General features: G+C 37.7%; 1 long non-coding RNA gene across 1 annotated transcript in view; it reads left to right on the forward strand.

Moving 5' to 3' along the window:
• Nucleotides 1–4,889: 4,889 nt before the first annotated feature.
• The window catches only part of LOC134540553 (uncharacterized), a 59,546-nt gene continuing 51,133 nt past the window's right edge, over nucleotides 4,890–13,302 (forward strand). Inside the window, exons 1-2 of the long non-coding RNA XR_010076458.1 lie at nucleotides 4,890–5,112; nucleotides 7,365–7,532. This is a non-coding gene — a long non-coding RNA (uncharacterized LOC134540553). The remainder of the gene's footprint in view (nucleotides 5,113–7,364; nucleotides 7,533–13,302) is intronic.

Raw genomic sequence — 13,302 nt, forward strand, 5'->3', positions numbered from 1 at the left:
AAATAAATAATTTTCTTTTAAACTATTTTTTATGCATGTAAATATTTCTTAAAAAAATCTTTCTAATTATATTTTACCGTTTTCATGTATTTTAGGGTTGATGTTTGCACTTGCTTTGTGTTTTAAGAAGGTATTTTGTATTTTATTAGACATTTTTAATCATTACTATTTTTTATGTAATTATTCACAAATGAGCCGTTGTACTAGAAAATTTTTATCTATTTAGGCCTACTTTCACAGGTTTTTCTCAATAAGTTTAATTTTGTAAAGTAATTCGTATTATGATTATTGTTCTTAATTTTAATTAACGTGTTGCAACATGATTATAGAACAAGGGATGGTGTCTGGGGTGATGTGTAGAAAGAGAGAGGCATAAGAGGCCTATAAGTGCAAGTGAGAAAGAAACAGTAATTCCCCTCAGAGATAGATAAAGACAGGAATTCCCCCACTGCGTGGGAACTGAGCGATAACTGCTGTCTCACGGTGTGGGAGAGAGAACGAGAATGGGAGTCCCCGATTTCGAGGTGAAATTGAAAAGAGATAGATCAGGGGAAGCCCAGAGTTCTATGTGTACAGGGTTTTTCATGTATTGTAATTTGTTCTCTGATTGGCTTGTATCTGTAAGAGTGAATGAAGCGTGCATGTGATTGGTCAGTGAGGTCATGTGACGTCTACTCCCTGCGTGGAGGAGAGTGTGGCAGGACTTCACCAGTCGTCCGTCGAACGCTGCACAAGTAGGTCGCGTTCGGTGGCTTCTCACCAAATTATGAAGTAATTTGCTAATGGATAATTTAACGTTGGTGGTCAGAGCCAGGCCGAGTGTTAAGTCAACCTAATTTGTTTTATTTTCTTTCGAACAGTACTAAATTAGAAATTGCGGCCACCTTCGTCGGCATTCGGCTCGTAGCGAAATTCGTTTTCGCTGGGTGCGGCCATGTTTAAGGCCGCACTAATTTCGTGTACTAGTAAAAACATTACTGAAGGACGCTATTTTTTTCGTTAATTCTCATCACGCGAACTACGAGCATTTTTTCGACGGGCATATGTATGTGGAATGAGTGAGCAACCTCTTTTTGAAGTGTTTGGAATCGTCAGTGCATTCTATTGTGAAAAAATAAAACCAAAACTAAAATTGGTGGAACATCTGTTTATTTTTGTATATAACGAACTGTTATATAGTGATCAAATTACTGATCAATACTTAAAATTATTATTTTAAGAAGTCAGAAATACATGTATTTCTTGCCATTTTGATGCTGTAAATACCCCTATTATTTGTTATTGCTTATAACATAACACTTGTTGAATAATTTTTTAACATTAATCCTTTTTTGTATATTTCATGTGCTCACATTACTTTCTTAGGGTAAATTAAGGGGAAAAAACTGTGGTGATGAAAAATGGTCTGCCTTATTTAAGATAAATCTTTAAACACTGGTGTTGTTTTCTTTCTAATTTTGTCATCGTATTAAAAAAGCTGGAATATTAATTGTTTAACGATTTGAAGACTATATACCTTAAGAAACTGATCATAAAAATTTGTTTTTATATGGTTTATTAGTTTCTGTACAATGACAAGTTAATTTCACCACAGTGTATGACTGCGTTGGCCGATAGAGACGTTCCATTGTGCCATGTGTAAGAGCGTGTGGAAACCCTAAAACATAAATTCATACAAGACGATTATGAGTGAATGGCTTTTATATATCAACTTTTAGTAAACATACAAATATTTGACCCTTTCTGCATATTTCATATGCTTACATTACCTACTTCAGTAATTGGCGAAACAAACATCCCTAGATAAATATAAAAAAGCTTTGCGATGTAAAATTGTTTTACTGCATATTAGAGCGACCACAGTGTTAAAACTGAGCCATTGGAGGCTATCTACTTTAAGGAAAAGAACCCAAAAATTTAGTGGAGTTTATTTTGTAGGTTACTTCAGAGTGACAAGTTTATTTTACTGCGACGAGCTGCTGTGCTAACCGGGAGTCAGCGACCTTCTCGTGCGACCCCAAACATACCGGCCTTTAATACCTGGTCTTTATAGTGCCCTGGGATGAACAAAGGCATCATCTTATTGGTGGACTGATTATCTTTATCTGCAATCCATACAAGGCTAGTGATATATTGTGAGCATAACCAGACAGTGACAGACTCATCCTAACTTCTCCATGATGGCTAATGTGTTATGATTATTAACACAAGTGACATGGTGGATCAAGTTTGTGGGGGGGGGGGAGGGAGGAAGAGAAAGGTGTCTTATTACTGGAAAATTTCCCCAATAATACTTTTCAGGAAAACTAACATCTCTACTCCTGCTATTGGCAAACCGTTTATGTGGAGGACTCAGTGCTTATGAGAAACCCTCAACTGAAGTCCTGAATCACAGGCAATGCAGTTAAGATATCTTGCAGGTCAGCAGTCAATGAACATTTAACATTTGCCCAAGAATGCATAGGACTCTGGATTCCTTCCCAAAGGTCAATGAACCCACAGATTCTTTACTGTTCCTATTCTCCGTTCACTCTTAGCTGAGTTCTGAAATAAACAAACACCGCCGTATCACTGCGCCGTGTAAGCAAGTGATAGGCTGAATTCATCTGGCGCGCCAAGCACTAGTTGCAACACACACACTTCAGTACAGTCGGTGCTAATAAAATAACGGAGACGTAATATAACAGGAAGCACCGTAGCACTTTGTTCAGCGTAGGTGGTTCATTTGCGAAGCAAAAACTATGCACTTTACGCCTAATAACCGTCTTCACAAAATCATCACAAGTTTTTATAACAGGATACTCAAGTTTCCTTTTCTTCCCGGAAGATGTTAATGTCCCGGTGTCCTGTAATTCTTTCCTTGCACGAAGCACACTGCTCTTCGAAACACGCCTAAATTCTGCAGTTAAATTCGCGATATCGTTCACACGACAATCCGGATATTTGTCTGAAAATGTTTTAAAAACATTCAACACAATAGTTTTCTGTGCACTTTTTAAAGGCTTTCCCGTTCTGTGTTTTACAAAACTCGGTCCGACGTCAACCATAACAAACCGTGCGCGCGCGAATCCGAAATGCAACTGTTGCGCCGGGCATCAACTGTACACTGTACAGTACCTTTTGTCTATGCCACCGTACACACGGCGTCTGCTAACATAATTGTAAGTACATACTTGCTGACACATTAAACTGTATTGGAAATTAATGATGAATCGCTATAATGCTATATATCAACAATTGTTATAAAAAAGACAGTGTAAAAATACTTACAAATGGTACGTAACCAAGGGACTATTTCTTGCGCACGAATAATGTGCGCGGCGGCCGGCAGCCAATGAAAATGTTTGTTTACAAGAGGCTTTGTTTATTCCAAAACTCAGGTAAGAGTGAACGGAGAATACTTGAACATAAGCATCAAAATTACTAGATTTTTTAAGACAATTTTTATATAATTTTGGCTGTACAGTAAAAAAAATGTTAACTTTTAACACAGCATAGTAATAATTAGAGAAATGTGACTTTTTCAGTCACAAGCCTGATCATAGAACATTTAAATATCATGTTAAGTATTCGGTTCCATTTATAGCTTTATTTTATTATTTTACTGATTAATAACAGGCATAATGTTATATTCTAAGTCCATGGACAACAGTTAATGATGTGAAGGTGGGTGATTAGTGTTTAAATCATGTGTGCCTGAATACAATGTTTCTAATTGCAGCTTGTATTGCATTGGTGCAACTGAAGCAGTACTTCTCCTGAATTTCCTGAACAATATCAACACACCATGTCTTCAAGAAGGACTACCAGGAATAGTAATGCCCAAAGAGTTGTTTGGGAAGATACAGTGTGTAAGTAAATTGCCCCTTGATTTTCAGCTTGCTAACAAAAAACAGTGTGAATGTCATGGAGCAATGTGGCACAATGGAATATCATTGAATAATCATTACAAAGGGCCTGGGTTGGAATCCCAGTCTGGTCATCCTGATTTTGGTTTTCTGAGGATTCTTGAAATCACTCCAGGCTAATAATGAGATACGCTACTGCAATTATTTTCCCAATATCCCTAGTCTAGGTCATTGTATATTATATTCTCCAATGATATTGCGGTCCAAAGATTTTAAGAAAATTTTATAAACATATGAATGTCAAATACTCTTTATTTACCCTTAAATAAACACGCTATGTTTGTCACCTGATGGAAAACAGAGTGGCGAGTGGAGAATGATGTGTGGAAGTGTACTGGTAGAATGCTCAAGCTTGAGAAATAGGGAAAATGGTGCCACGGACCAGTTTACGTGATAGATGTGGAGCAGACTACGTACTCACGGCAGAGCAGGAGAGAGATGATGGGGTATACACCACCACATAGCATGAGGAGACAAAGAATGTTCTCAAAATATCTGTAAAAGCTGACTGTTCAATGGCAGAGCAAAATGCAAACTAATGGTCTGCACACACTCAGTTCAAAACCATTCATTAAGACAACAGGATGCTACACAATAGCTGGGTGGTCTTTTATATGGTTATGTCTGATGCAGACTGCAGGGCAGCGTGGTACTGCACAAAATTGTGAAATGCGCTGCAGGGACACTTGGGAATAGGCCTAAAGGTAGGTTTACACTGGACATTTATATCACGCAATATCTATCTGACACTTTATTATTACCAGTGTAAAAGTGTCCGAGAGAAAACTTGAACTCCTGCGATAAGTGTCAAGACCATTTTACTCTCAAGTGTAAATGGCTCTGACTTATCCCAGAGTATATCAGATACTATTGCATGCAATATGGGGTCAAGTGTAAACACATCATGTAGCAATACTTTTATCTCAGATATTTATAGCTTCAGGTCAAAGGCTTTCTACTTTTGAGATAAGTGTCCGGCAGTTCGTGAGCATTTTTTGTGAGAGCAATGACAAGTAAAGGATAGCCAAGGAGTGATGTACAGGAATATGAAGCGAGGCCAATGTTGTGGTATTTTCGTGATACGCAATATAAGGACAATTGCAAGAAGTATGATTTTTTGATATAAATAATCAGAGAAAAATGACACAACAAAGGAGAAAAAAAATATTTAAGACAACATACAATCTGTGAAAACAGTTCAAAGGTGAGGAAAAGTAGGGATAAGGAAATAGTAATAATAATGTTTCCAAATGGCACATTTGTATCCCTCAAATTGTTATTTTTTTTAAGGTTAGTAAAATTTTAACCCAAAAAAATTTTCATTATTAATTATGTGTGCTGAAAATAAATGATGAAATGTGGTACTTATAAAAGTAAATACCAACATGATTTTACAAGCAATTTTATGAACTTTATTTGGAATTTGGCCTATTTTAACAATACAATACACGTTCGAATGTATTTTTAGTTTCATTTGGATATCATTTTGTATTTCACATCTATTTAACATCTTTTTCTTACATTTTATTAGTCTGGCATTTCAACTCGTAGCTTTATTTGTGCATCTGACACTTGTTCCAGTGCCCAGTATAAACAGGTTAACAACAACCTGCTAAAGAGTAAGTCTCTAACACTTATTGCAGATACTATATATTGACGTCAGCCGGGGCTTCGCCCCACGAGCCTGATCATCCTCCGTTCCCTTTCCCACCACCTTTCCTACCCGGCATTTGTGTCGTGGCGTACGTAGCCGTGTGAGATTCAAACTGCGCGCCACAAAACTACAGCAAGAGGGCGCTTAGCTGCAGTGCGCGGCACCCCTAATTGGTATTAATAATTTTGTAACCCTTTTCTTTTCGCCCCAAAATAGTGTCACGACGGCTATGCATGTGAGTGTCTTTTATTTAACTAATTCATGATGTTTTGTTATTTAATAAGTGCAAGCACGAACAAGGACGCTCCCTAGTGGGCGACGGAGGAACTAGCATGCAACTTCATTTAAACCATTTTTATTCATACAAGTAATTATTACAGACGGTCTGGGCATGGATGTAATGTACTAATTTGTGTAAAAGGATTTATGTATCTTTCAATAGTAACTCGGGGCACGCCATAGCTAAGTTGTAACGGTAATTGTGTTCGGCGCGAAGGGTGCCATGTTGCCTCCCGCAAGCCCTGATCTCCGCCCAGTCTCCTTCTTCAGCCGGCCGAGAGCGGACGTCTCTGCAGACACCCCGAGGACATCACCGTTGTTTCACCGAGAAGTAGTTCTGTTAATTAATTTATTCAAATCGTTTTTCTTCTTTATCTTTGGGGCCTCTCGGTCGGAGAGACTGCTTAATTAATAGTTATTTACTCTCCGGAGTTTTCTATCATCTGTGTATTAAGTAACGGCTTGAGGCGACCACGTGCGTGGTTCGCCTCCTCACCTAATTCGATTCGTGCCTCGGGCATTTTATAGCTGTATCAACGGAGCATTGTGTAAGGGCGTGTACCGTGAGTAATAAAAACCAACTAATTGCGAAATGGGACACTGCGTAACGGAACAATGTGCGTAACGGGACACTTTTTCGTGCGTGCAGCCGGCGTGCATAGATTTATTAGACGTCACGTCAAAAATGGATCTACAGAAAAAAAATATATTAATTTTAAATCACTATGCATATGTTCTGCAATTATAATTTAACATGAATGTTACACGAGGCAGATAAAGTTACAAAAATTCATGCAAACAGTCACAAAAGTGACTTTCATCAAGTTAACTTCATAAAAATAACAATAACAGAAACTGTGTCTGGATGCTGCTACTAACAAACTTGCAACTGCTTAGCTGACAGCTGTGGAGGGCTGAGGTGTCTGCTCGGGTTCAAAATGGTGGAACAATTTTATTTTCAACTGAGTTTGAATGTGATTATGATAGCAGCTAAAGATAGCATATAAATTATTAGTCACATAATATAAATATGTTAGCACTCCATAGAAACAAAAACCCTAGTACAGTTTCTTTACTGTTAAAGGCTGAAAAAGATTTTTTACCCCAGTTGTTTTGCATACGAATATAAATTCCCTTTTCTCTATGCAATGCACACAAAGCAAATAAAAAAAGGTTGCAGCATGCATTGTTCATTTCTTGGCACTAAATATAAAAACAGCTCTTTAAGATGCTTTGTGTTAGTACACAATCTCAAATTAATTAGAAGACATGAATATTGATAATTAAATAAGCACAAATTTATCACTGAATGTAGATTATCAGTATGATAATATACCAGAATACGGATCACGAAACAGTACTGGGCAAACATAGGCCACCAGAGAGACGGAGCACATACAGTCAGATAGAACTGTCGAGGAAAATTTGCCTTTCTCTGTCAGAAATACAACTATGACATAATCATTAAGTTACTGTTTATCAGCTTAAAATATTTACAAGTAAATTTTGTTTTGTGATTCCAGTGGCACAGCGTTCAGCTAAGACTAAGCATAGTAAGAAAACTCAAGACATTGGTACTCAATATGAAGAACCGATTTGTACCCACACTAACGATGTAACACCTACACCCAGAGCAAAAAATTATGTACCGTCTTGCCAGCCAAAAGATAGTGATGTGAATGTATATAGAGGTAAGTATTATTATTGTCCAATATGTTTAGATATTATAATCATTGCATTTCAAATCATGTTATTCTAATTGCAAATAACTTTTGCAATGTAGTTTACAAGCCAACGTCTCTCTTAATTAATTGTCTTATTAAAAAGTGAATTGATTAAGCAGTTTCTCTTACTTATGTATTAGAAGGTTTACAGCTATGTTTACCACCATTAAGAAGTTAATTTGCAATTGGCCCAATAATGAAGTGAAGTTTTAGTTAAACAATGTAAGTTAATGTTAATGTGCAGCACGAAACAAAATTTATTTTTAGCTATAACCAGAGGAACTTCATGGTCTGTTGTTTCAAGAAAACAATCAAATAAAATCAATTCCAGAGTCCATGTTCACATTTATTCATTTTTATAGATTGTGTAGGTATCCAATCAATTAAAGAGTTTTTGTTTCGCTTGTTTATTTTGAAAATATATTTTATAGTTTTAAATTTTAATGATATTATGGTATTTTATATTAAATTCAAAATTTGAGACTTTTTGTTTTATTTACTGTGGATTTTGAGCGCCAACAATAAAGTATTAGGACCTCAACTGGTTGAAACTATACATAGATACAAACTACTATTAAGTCATTAGTATATACTCAGCAGCAAAAAAACACGGTAACTCTGATTTTTCCCAGTAATTCAAGTAAATAAATTTTTTTTTGTGGTAAAAATTATATTCTTTATAAGTTATTTTAACAAAGGCTACTATAACAAATAGTTTTTAAAAACTACTGGATAAATAAATTATAAAAATTAAATTAATAAATTAACACTTTTGTAAAACTGATAATTCTTCTTTTTCATCAGGTTTCATGACAAGTGATGACCACCTAATATCGGGTATTACCCCTCTTGCACAGTGAAGGGCCCTGATCCAGACAGGCACAGCAGAAGTTACATTTTGAACTTACTCCATTGGTACAGCATCCCATTATTCATGAAGAGCAATTTGAAGCTTATTGAAGTCACTATGAGGAGGTTGACGATGCCTAACACGTCTCCTTAAATTATCCCACAAATGCTCTATCAAATTCATATCGGGAGCTCGTGCAGGCCAGCCAAAAGTGTAATTCCCACGCGCTCCAAGTATTCTGTGACAATTCTTGCGATATTCAGGCATTATACATCAAAATGAACTGGTCACCAATCAATGAAGCAAATGGGTTGACAGCCTCTAGGAGAACTTCCTCAATGCACCTCTGAGCAGTCAGAGCATCATTATCAATTAAAATCGATTCAGTACAAGCATAGAAATTTATTCCTCTCCAAATCATAACTGATTGCCTTTGGAAAAGCACAGACGTGTTTGCAGACAAGTCTCGCTTCGGTATGTACCATTGAGACCGTCTAGAGAGTGCGGAGATGACCAGAAGAGCGATTTGCTCAATAAACTCTTCACGAGCCACAACAGCATGAACTGTCACCCAATATTTAGAGCAGTTGAGAATTACAGTTTTGGTTCTGCCTGTGCAATCTTAGATATGAATCCGATAGAGAATTTGTGGGATAATTTAATGAGACGGGTTAGGCATCGTCAACCTCCTCCAATCAGCTTCAAATTGGTCTTTGTGAAGAATGGGATACTGTACCAGTGGAGTAAGTATAAAATGTTATTTACGCTATGCCTGTCAGGGTCAGGGCCCATTCACAGTTCAAGAGGGGTAATACCCGATATTAGGTGGTCATCCCTTGTCAGAAAACCTGATGAAAAAGAATTATTATCAGTTTTAAAAAAGTGTTATTTTTCTTATTGTTATCTTTTTAAATGAATCTGTATAGCACTATTAATAAAACATATTTGTTAAATAATCTATAAGGAATCTAATTTTAACCTCTTATAAATAAAAATCATATTTAAAAAAAATATGGGGAAAAATAAGTTTGTCTGTTTTTTCTTCTTCTGAGTGTGATATATACACACACACACACATATAGCACACACATACAAACACATTGCCTGTATATTATATAGAATGAAAATAAAAACCTTTTAAACAGATAACACTGTCCATTTTGTTAAGGAAATTCGTGACTTCTTCCTGACAGTATTAATCCTGCATTCCAGGCTATACTATTTCTTTAAATTTGTTGCTAGACGAATTCGTGTCTCTTTCATAGATATCTTAACTTTACATAGGCTGCACACATAAGTACCCTTGCAGGAAAACAAGTTTTTTATTACTTACCGTACAGTCTTAGTGGCTGACCGGCCTATTAATACATTATTTTGGCCATCCATTTTATGACACAACAGCATTTACACTCTAAAAAAAACTTAAAACTTGCAAACACACAAAAGTCTCAAAACAAATTGGTTCATCACTTGGGCACGATATTACACTCACAGTTAATTCTCGAAAATCCCGTAATCGCTTGCGACTCATGGTACAACCTTTGTCTGCTCAGCGTGACCACAGATTCACAAAAACAGCTCCAACTGGGCCTTAGATGTCACCTGTTGTCAATAACTTCTAATTGAAAATTTGGAAAAACAATGTTCCTCAGCACGGTTCCGGAACACAGGGACATTTTTTTCAACTCTACATCTCACAAATTTTCAATTTGGCGAGCCGACCGTTAACACAGATATTCTTGTAGATGCCCAGGTGACGACTCACTTAGAGGCTACGAAGCTGCATCTACCACACAGGGTAGAGGAAGGTGTGTGACCTCACTGACCAATCACAAAACAGCACTCACAAGGACACAACAGTATATGAATTTCCTAACCTTCGCAAGAATGCTATTCCTGCAAAAAATAAAACACGAAATATCACGGAGGTTTTTCTGATTGGCTGATAAAAGAAAGTGATAATTAACTTGTCTCCTGTGAGAGAGAACATCTAAAAAAATTTCCATCATAACAATTGCATATAGAACTCACCAAAAAGTCTCAGCACAAAAAAAAAGTGTAAAAAACAAGCACGCTGACTTGTGCATCTGTCTTTCTCATATTCCTGTTTCCCAACATAAAATTCCCAGCATAAAAACCATATCTAAATCATATAAAATACTAAAAAAAAAAAGCTTATACACAGACAATAACCTAGCAAACAAAGTTACAACCAATAAAAAACAAGTTAAACATCTTTTATGAGTAAAATAACCAAATACCCAAATTATTTTTATGAATGTTATGAATGATAAAATACAAATATGAAAAACTAGGTCAGTATGATCTTGGCTCATCTTATCAGCTAATACTACTGGATTACTTAAAACAATAATGATACAAAAATACTCTCCAAAGTTGGGGATGGCAGAGGTCTTGCGATACTACGATATCCGCAAAAGAACAGACAGCGGCGAAAGCCATGTAGCAACTGAACATTATAGTAATATAAACATACAATTGACAATGGGGACCGGCAGGAATACATATGTTTTAAGTGGATATTAGTGTGTGTGGCCTACCATGAAATAAACAGGCAAGAAGACTTTGTGGGATACTATTACATCAGGGCATAATGTCACTCTTGTGGCATCTAGATCTGTTTCTCTCATTGGTGCAGAGTAAAAGCCTATCAGTGTAAACACACATGATACAGTTAGACGTTATGTATAATAGTCTCTAAGGCATACAACAATTCTTCTACTTCACACATGCTTCCTTGTAGTAGATAAAGTATGTATGACGTCGTCCGACCGAAGGCCACCCTAAAGCCCGACCTGCAACCGCCAGTATTCAACCCCGCTAACGGAACGCGCCCCTAGCCATGGCCCACCCGAGTCAGGCGAGCCACCAGCAACCAAGGTAGAACCCGGCCCCCCCAAAATAAACAGACCGTCATTTCAACCAACCACGTTATAAAAACAAACACTGATTATTAAACAGTATTACGTATTAATTTAAAGTCGGTTGACGAAAGTGCGACGTAGGAGTGCCCGGGCACTCACGTGTGTGATACGTCGATACGTGTGTGAGTGTTCCCCTGACGGCCTTCTGCCTGTATTAGTCAATGAAACCATATGACATAATTATTCATCCCTCGTGTTACGTTATTACCCCCACCAGAGCAATCCAGCAAGAGACGAACAGTCGCTGGTGTGACGTAAAATTTAAATGGAATAATTCCTAAATATAATAACTTCAATTTGTAGAAGGGACGAATGACCTTGATTCAGCTTTAATAATTAACGTAAGAATTTAACGCCCTTAAATTCTATTATTAACATATCATATCAGAAACTAACGTAATGAGGTCAACCCTGGCGCGAGGGCCACCGAGCCTCGGCCGGACGCCATGACATGACGCCAGTACAGCGCGACTCGTGGACCGGGGCGGACGCACGTCCCACGGAGAGACATCATCCTTTGTCCACACCGAGTTCACTTCTGGTAAATATAGTCACTTCTTAAAACCTCTTTTTTAATAACCTCTCCGTGCGTACCCGGTCCAATTTTCGGTCCAGGACTTAATCCGGCCGCATAACTTTAAACCCCCCCTGCACCACACTTGGTCTGCGGGGTAGGTTCAGCATACGGCACGGGCCGCCTCCCGAGGAACAGAACTTTAGTTAATATCAGTCGCTCCGGCACTGACACCACCCCGTAAGGGAACTTTTGAGCGAATTTAGCCGCAGTCCGCGCTCCACGACCGTGGACGCGAGCACTGCCTCGATACGTAGATTTATGGGATTGGCCGCCTCCAATCACCCTCACCCCTCGTTGAGTAACCAGGCTCAGAAACGCCTAGTGCCACGCTAATACGGAATATTTAGTGACTTTGTAACGCACCCTCGTGCAACAATTCTTTGTAAACTTGTGCAACGCAACTCCACGTAACATTCATAAACTTGTGCAACGCACCCTCGTGTAACATTTCTTTTGTAAACTTGTGCCACGTTTTTATTGAGTAACTTTCAAACTCATTGTAGTGTAATTGTGTAGTTTTTTGTATTTTGTGACGTCACCTGTTGTACGACGTGGCGTGTAACAAACGGCGTTACACCCAGGCCACAGTCGCCTGAATAAATGACGCACGTCATTTATTGCCTCACTTCAGCGTATGATTACTTAACCCTACGACTCCCAACCACCGCCAAGTAGGGATTTCCTCATAACCCACGCAACATCGCCGACGGTCCTAGTGGGCCACGCAGGGCAATCGACCCCACGACCCACCTATCGACTAGAACCAGACCTAGTCTGGCGCCCACCCAGACACATTACGTTCACAACAGCCACTCCCGCTAGGAACCGCACCGGGACTCGAGCCCGAGACCCCGGACGACGGCATGTATACCACGATTATAATTTTAATTTTTTGTTATGAGCATAGCCCACACTGAAATATAACTTAATAATCAATTACTACTAAAAAATTATTAAAATAACATAATAATAAAATCATTAATAAAATTATACTTCAAGATTAAGGACAGGGTGTGAACAATTTTACAACACAATAACTAATTATGTATAAATGTATATCAATGGAAAAATAGTGTTTTCATTTGGTTGGGACTGTACTTTGTTCAGCTGATTATTCTTGATTATAAAATTTTAGAAATTTAATAGTTAAAATTGTTACAGTCAAAAGTGTATCCCATAAGTGCCAACATTAACTACACACAGAAACAAATAAATAACAATGACAACATATGTAAAATACCGGGCTTGGCATTAACCATTTTCCTAATGGCCTAAATAATACCCAGTGTATGTCATATACGTGAACTTTATGAGAAAAAGAGGCATTTAATACAGTAGACTCCCGATTATCCGGGTGTGGGTTAT

This window comes from Bacillus rossius, chromosome 17, assembly GCF_032445375.1.
Source record: "Bacillus rossius redtenbacheri isolate Brsri chromosome 17, Brsri_v3, whole genome shotgun sequence".
Taxonomy (NCBI): domain Eukaryota; kingdom Metazoa; phylum Arthropoda; class Insecta; order Phasmatodea; family Bacillidae; genus Bacillus; species Bacillus rossius.